The sequence below is a fragment of the Homarus americanus genome, unplaced genomic scaffold (genome assembly GCF_018991925.1).
Source record: "Homarus americanus isolate GMGI-L3 unplaced genomic scaffold, GMGI_Hamer_2.0 scaffold25483, whole genome shotgun sequence".
Taxonomy (NCBI): Eukaryota; Metazoa; Arthropoda; class Malacostraca; order Decapoda; family Nephropidae; genus Homarus; species Homarus americanus.
The window spans coordinates 774,652-782,631 of record NW_024726235.1 but is presented as its reverse complement, the minus strand read 5'-3'; the positions used below and the strand labels follow the sequence as shown (position 1 = coordinate 782,631).

Genomic DNA, 7,980 nt, shown 5'->3' with positions numbered 1-7,980 from the left:
GTGTGTTAATGAGATATAACGGAACTGGGGGAAGGGGAGGAATGGGGGGAGGTGTGAGGAAGGTTTGGGGGGCGGGGAGGGGAATTTTGGGGTGAGTATAGTTGGTATGGAAACATGGTGTAGTAGATTAGTGTATACCGGGATAGTTTGGTGGGCGGAAAGTGAGTTTATGGAATGAATGTATCTACCGTAAATTGTGTTAATCGTGGGGTGTTGACTAGCCTTACACGCTCATTGTTGCTTTCTTTCTTCATCACGCTCCACCCCCACCCCCTCCTCCCCTGTTCTCCTCACGCTCCAGTCTCTCCGATTTAGTCTTTACCTGCATTATTTTCTCTCTCGCTGATTATTATACTTTCACCTCATTATTTTCTTGTCGCTTTTTCTCATATTTATTGTCTCGCTTTATCAAATTTTTCTTTTCATTATTTTCATCTTCGTTGTGGCTTTCATTTTCTTCTTATTTGGTTGTTTTTATTTTTCTGTTGTCACACTTATATGTTAGTTTTTGTTTACGTCTATCTAGCGTCATTTAGCGTCCACATGTATGTGTTATGGCCCTCTGTGACCTTTCTTATCGTTCAATACTACCCCATGGCACACACACACACACACACATACACACACACTACACACACACACACACTACACACACACACACACACACACACACAACACACACACACACACACACACACACACACACACACACACACACACACACACACACACACACACACACACACACACACACACACACACACACACACACACACACACACACTAATACTGCCACAGACACCCAGCCAACGGACAGGTGACGAGGTATAAGGTGTCAGGTAGCAACAACACTCACTATATGACCTGGAAGTTGTCCTGTGTCTCTCTCCCCATCACCATTTATTCCTTAATTTGTTTTATGTATTTGTTCATTAACACCACTCACGCCGCCCTTCAGTGATCACCTGCGCTATATATTTACCTGGTCGTCTCGTGTGGCTGAGTCAAGCTTTAACACACCTTTTATACCCTCCGCTGCCCAGGTAATCAAAGTTGAATGTTATCTTTGTCAGTGGAACATAAAGGTTAGATGTTTTTTAAATGGAACTTTGACAGGTCAGTATTCTGTTTAAAAACATGGAAGGTTGAGTATTGCAACTGTTGCTTTTGTCAGCATTGTGTACAAGTTTTTCACTGTTGCTTTTTTAAACAGATTGATTATTCTTCGCTTTTTGACTGACCGCTAACTTGTGTCTAAAAATAAATACGTGGATTAATTAATATTTAAATTGAATAGGAAAAACATAATGGTTTGTGAACTTTTTCAGTTTTAGACATGATTTTTTTAGCCGCTGGAAAATTTTATGTGTGTGTGGAGGGGGGGGGGGTGTGTTTACTCAAGGTGTTATTAGTTTTAGCCCACCTTGGCATCATGTCGATAGCGTGATGAACAATATACTATAACAAGTAAACCACGTGGACCACCCTATGCTAGTACAGCTGATGCCCTCAGGCTGATCTTTCAACATGATGAGGTTGTGGTGAAGTGATGGTGAGCGAGTGGTGAATGGTGGTGAGGGAAGTGTGGTGGTGTTAGTGTTGGAGGTGTGTTGATTTTTGTTGGTGGTGGGGAAGGTTGCGTTACGTTGTTTGTGTTGGGGTATTGTAGTGGTGGAGAAAGGCAACACTGGCTACATCAACAATGGGTGTTCCCAGGGTCGGTCTTGAGCTTGCTTCATGTACACCCACACACACACACACACACACACACACACACACACACACACACTTACTTTGGATGGAGTTTAGTCATTCCCAAATCCCCTTTTGCTTGATCTGACTGGTGGAAGTTCTCGCGTACAGGGGTTCAATCGTCACCGAGGTTCTCTATAATATAATTTTAAAGGAAGACTTGGCTCCCTTCTCAGTCGAGTTATTGTTGTTAGTTTACCCGTTTAAATACCTTTGATGGGTTATTTTTTATTCTTTTTTTGAGGTTTGTTGATTTATAAACAACTACCCTTTAACAGTAGCAGCCAGGAGGGAGAGGAGAGGCAGGCAGCAGTGTGGCGGCGACTCAGCCTAAACATTTACAAGGCGTGAGGGTGGATGATTATTAACAGACCTGCCGTGTTTACCTGCCCTCAAACCTACACACCATGACCCACCACTACCATGATCCACTACCATGATCCTCTACCATGATACTCCACTCCTTTGTTCACTCCCACTACCATGAGCTTGTGAACTAGAAGGTCGTCTGGGAATGAGATGATTTTGATGTCCTGAGTTGACCAGAGTTACATACCATCACTCCATCAAGGTGTTATATCCCATCTGTGAGTGTTGACGACCCTCCAATCCACACGTTTTCGAGTTGTCGTTACCAATCCGGGAAACCAACATGTAATTTCATATCAGTTTCGGGTTTAATGTCATATTTGATCTCTGCAACTTATCTGCTTCTCTAAATCCCAGGTTACTTATACAATTTTTTTTTTTTAGTTTTTGGACAAGGTTCTTATAGTATCTATTTTTGTATGGTGTTGGTAGTGGCCAGTTTCCAGCTTGTGTTGTATATTTGAACTTCACGTTACGCCACCTCGTATGTTTAGCCTCTTGGCCTACACTAGCGTCCTGTATCTCCTTTCTTTATTCAAGTTTTCGTGAGGTACAGGTCACCTTTCGGGGCCTACTGTTCGTAATAAAAGAACGTCATTACAAACAGAAGGTGGGCGAACGTGCGTCTAAGTGAAAGTGATGAAAAGCTACCTTCCCCTTTCCCCCTCCCTCCCTAAAATCCAAGATTGACGCAAGGTAGGAGAACGCCAGGCTGGTTGCAGGTAATGGTGGAAACGAACATAAACCCGAGTCTTTGTCTGTGGGAAAAGGAAGACTCTCACGTGACGTAACCGGGGAAGTCTTCTTGCTGTCACCGTCTTGGGACTTTTGACACACACACACACACACACACACACACACACACACACACACACACACACACACCTTGGTAACCTGGTGATTATGGTGACGATGACGCAAGTAGAGGAAGAGGGTGTGTTTGTCTTGGTGAGTGGCTGTTGTATTAGGAATGAACATGACTATACTTATATGGTTGCAGTGTGTGTGTGTGTGTGTGTGTGTGTGTGTGTGTGTGTGTGTGTGTGTGTGTGTGTGTGTGTGTGTGTGTGTGTGTGTGTGTGTGTGTGTGTGTTCACCCATCATAGCCACTTAGTTTTGTCTCTCTCAGTATTCCGACCATCATTACCATCCACCATGATTCTACCACTGCCATCCACCATGATTCACAGCTTCTATCCACCCACCAGCCAGTCAGCAGTGTATATCCATCTTCACCTCCTCTCCCCCCACCCACCCATCCATCACCCCACCCACCGTCACCACCCACCGTCTAAGCACACTCCGCCCTCTTAGATATGGTAACGAGATCCTATATAGACTTACTTGAGCTGACGTGTTCATATTAGTTACATCCGTGTGTCTTTATATGTGATACTGTTGTCTTATTATTATTATTATTATTTGTAGTTGTGGTAGTAATAGTAGTAGTGCATTATAATTTTATTTGTTTAGCTATTTTCTAAGTTAATGGAAGTAGTACGTCACGCTAGGAAATTGGCGTCAGTTTCTTTCCGGTTTCTTCCATGTACTGTATCATCTTTTGTCTGTCTATTTCAGCTTTATCCTGACTTGTGTTCTGTTTATTTAGTCGTGTTTTTAGAGTATTGTTTTTTTTTACTCTATTGTATGTGTCGCTTCCCTAACTTGGGTGCACAGTATTAGCGTCATAAGTTACCTACCTGTCACCTACTTATTGTTACTGTTAGTCAGTTCAGTTGATGTACAGTTTGTGGAATCAAATTGCATGCGTGTGTGTGTGTGTGTGTGTGTGTGTGTGTGTGTGTGTGTGTTTGTGTGGCTTCACCAGCGGTAACGTAGCGTGGCCCAGTACAAGGTGGTGGTCATGGCGGGTCTCGCCTGGCGTCCTCAGTTGTGGTTTGAGCCGCTCGCCAAGCGGTTGCTCGAGGGAGGTGTTGCTCTGGGCGCTCACAGCCTGCGGGGGTGGGTGCTTGCCTGCTGTGGCTGTCTGTCAGGGTACTTGTGCCAGTGCGGGAGGATCTGTGGCAGTGTGCGCTTACTTGTCCCAGTGTGGGTTATAGGGAGTTTTTATCGAATTGTGGGAGTTTCGTTGTAATGTAGGCGTATTTCGTGCTTTTGAAGGACTCATACAGGATGGGTGTGTGTGTGTGTATCTACGAACACTCGTTACTAGTGATACTGAACTCATAAAACGATGGACTGATCTCACTATGAACTGAAACACCAACCATACTGGATATGTGACAGATAATGTGAGGTGTCTTGACAGTAATTAACAATATTGAATTGTTATTCTAATTTGAGAATTTCTAGGATGAATGTGAAATGATAAGTGGTTTATGATGAATGCGCAGTACAGCGTTAGCCTTCTCATTGATATATTTTTTCAAGTGATGGTAATTTGGTAGCTTAAAGGGGAAAAGGAAAATTCTTAAGCGAGACAAGAAGTTGATGTCAAAGTCGCGTGATGGGTGTGTATCCAGCGTGTGAATGTCTGCGCTGGTGCGTGTGTATGCATGTCTTACACGACAGTTATCTACTTTTAATTCATGGGTGGTTTATGTCTGCCTTGGTTAATGTTTCCTATAGTTGATGGTTCAGTGTTGGCTAGGGTAATTACACGTCTTTGAGAGATAGTTAATGGGTATTCAGTGTGACGCTTGGGCCAGGAGGCGTGTTTGAAGGAGGCATTGAGAAAGAGGTTTTGTGTGTGACGAAGAGTACAGGGCAATGGTGAGGTGGTGTGGACGAGGAAGTGGTAACAGACAGATAGTTCCTCAGTGAGTTGTTGAACTGGTACCACCACGTCTCCCTGCACTGCCCCACGCCACTATACACCCAACAACCTACACCTGCCACCTCCTGTTACCTGGAGGGTGTCTCAGGTGTTGTGGAGGAACTTGGAAGTAGCTGGGTGCAGGGATGTTCCTCGCACACAGTGACCGCTCTCATGCTCAGCACCAACCGCCCCCTACCATGTATGGACCGCCCCAGCTGGCTACGACAAACTTACCATTATTGACGAGCTGGATGATGAGCTCGCTCCAGTACACACACACACACAGATCCATGACTTTACTTTTGTTTACCCGTTCTTCTATACAATGATTAAATAAACTACCTACTCAAACGCATACATTGGCATCCTCATATACGATTATATTCACCAGCAGCACAGATTCGTCACACTGTGCTTGTAGTTGTGGCGAGACAGTTGTACTTAGGTGTTTATGAACGCCCACAGCCGAGTCTATCATGAGTGAGGTAACAGACGGGTGTGTGAGGACTGCATCAACTACACCGTCCATTGTACCGTTTGCAACACCTCGTCGTCTGTTTTTAGTATTTGCTAAAATTAACTTCTGAAACACGGACGGACACACCCACCGCCCGGGGATACAACGACGAAAATTTAGTTAATCAGTTCCTTCTCACCTCTTACAACAGAATGAACAAAATGATTCTTCGGTCTATTGTAGCGTGTTTGGCCGGGGAAACACACACACACACACACACACACACACACACACACACACACACTAAACCTACTAAACCTGTCTTTAAGTTGTGAGGCCGTGGGGTAAGCCTCATTGCTGTGACGTCATGACCACCTGCAGAAGCGCTTAATGTTTCCCTCACCCACAAGAGTTGTTGATGTTTGGACAAGTGCAGTTTGAAGCTCCCCGACGTCGCCTCCTCCCCCATTACCCCCGCCTCCTCCCTATATATCTTTATATCATGGTATTGTTTGTTTACCAATGGGCGGGATGAGCTTGGCCAATCAGGTTGGTTTTATTTACATTGGGAGTTCACTTGTGGAGTACTGTACCATCTTAACATATCTATGGCTCCGTCGTTGAGGCTGTGTTCCAGTAATATAGGTGTTGACGTTTACATAGGCAGTACAGAGACTTAAAGTTTACCTAATATAGTATTTGATGATGTACAGATGAGCTTAAAATATTCTGTTATTTTCAAACCATTAGCTATACCTATGTTTTCGTGGTTAATGTAAAAATTGTAGCGAGGTGGTGATGGTTGAGTTAAACTATATATTAAAGGTCTATGATGGTCAATGAGGCACAGTTTACACCGAGGATATGACTCACACTCGACCTCGTTGGTCGTAATCTTCACACGTCACTTGAGCTCATGGCGCCGATATCACTGAAGACGACATTGATCTAGCTCTAGCGGGTCACTGACAAAGCTCCTGAGGGTGGTATTGCAGCTTCACTACACGTCGCCCTCCTCCTGGGGTCTGGGGTTTAGAGTGTGGGTTCTTTGAGTCTCCGGGGAGAGGGGGCGCCTCCACAAATTATTAGCCCACCCCCAGAGCTATTTTCTCTTGTTAACGTTTTTGCCAAGTATGACATCTGAGCGAGCACTTGATGGTGGTAGTGGTGGGTGTTGAACGCATTTGTTGTAGTGGGTGTAGGTTGAGTGTATTCTAACAAAAATTGATATACACAATCAAATACAAAATTCACTAATATGAAATCGCTTCAGATATATCAAAATGTTCTTGTATATATAATTTACAGTATTATTTAAGAGTATTAATACCTTTTGCCTCTTGATATACTAGTATAAAAGTAATATTTACCTGTAGCATCTCTGTAGTCCTCACACCTGTGCTTGTGACCTAAAAACGAAAAATATCAACTTTTTTTATCCTTAAATTTAAAACTGGACAAAGTGCGGAGATTAATTTTTTTTGGTCTACTTAAATTCTCCAGTGTGTGTTGTATGGGTGTATATTATACGTGACCTAATCAGTGGGTGCGGGTTATATGCGCATCGCCCTCATCGTGTCACCCAGCAAGTCCTCCTCCCCCGTCCCAACAACACCTTCTCGGTTTCAGGATTGGTCTTGATTGACATGGGGGTCAATCTTGTTTATTGTGTCAGAGGTGTTGTCGTAGAAGCGGTTCTGTCATCACGTGATTATATCCTTCACCCATCCTGCTTGAGGTCTTTGGCCTTTGTGGGGAGCAGTGCAAGGCTCGCACCCTACCGTGGGGGGGGGGTGAGAGGGGTCGTGTGGGGTGCAGCTGACCATCATATACAGACTGTACCTCACTCAAGGACCAGTTCGCGGAATCGTGAACTGTTTATGTATAAATAACTTGGAGTCACTCATTTTAAGGCTGGGGAGGTTTGAAATCCAAACACTTATACCATAAAACGAAGTCTTGTCGTTCTTACGTGAATTCACCCACGTTTTTATGACACGAGTTAAATTTATATAAAAGGAGACAGTTTCATAAGCCTTTTTTATAGAGCAAATTCCACATGTTTTAAGGGACGGGTGAGTCTTGCCTAGGGTGAATCACTACACATGTTTTATGCGATAAGTCATCTTAGAAACATTATGTTGAAGTTGACTACCTGCCACAGTAGGTGTAGAGATAGGGAGGGGTCGCCGATGGATGAGTTGTATTACTGAGCCTTGTCTGTCCTGGTCTACTGCCGTGTTTCTTCGAGTGTCACTGCAGGAGACAGGTTGTGGTAGAAGTTCTTATATTGGTGCACTTAATTCACCAATATAAGAACTTGTGATTCGGGAACTGTAGATAGAAAAATATTGACAAGTGTAATAAGATCAAAGCCTCACGGAATACACAGTCATGGGATAGATATAGTTGAACTTAGATAATGGGGGGGGGGGGTGGTACAGTATCAGTTGATTGTGGTGGGTGAGGCCTGGCTCGGGGTCCCTTATGAGGCGTGGCGTTTGTTAAGGCCGAGGATGGGAGTGCCTGGTGTATGTGTGCGCACTCTCTTATAGGGAGAGGAGGGAAACGATAGTACTGTGTGAGGTCAGGGTGTTTGAGGGAGATAGTCTCATCGTGTGGA

At 44.1% G+C, this 7,980-nt stretch overlaps 1 protein-coding gene across 6 annotated transcripts in view; it reads left to right on the top strand.

Moving 5' to 3' along the window:
- The window catches only part of LOC121865397 (nostrin-like), a 94,237-nt gene that overhangs the window by 27,440 nt on the left and 58,817 nt on the right, over positions 1-7,980 (top strand). Inside the window, exon 1 of one of the 6 annotated variants that reach the window (XM_042364749.1) lies at positions 4,014-4,083. The exons of the other annotated variants lie outside the window; for them this stretch is intronic. The gene's annotated coding sequence lies outside the window, so the exon portion shown is untranslated. Of the gene's footprint in view, positions 1-4,013; positions 4,084-7,980 lie in introns of those variants that run through there. 6 annotated transcript variants of the gene reach the window in all.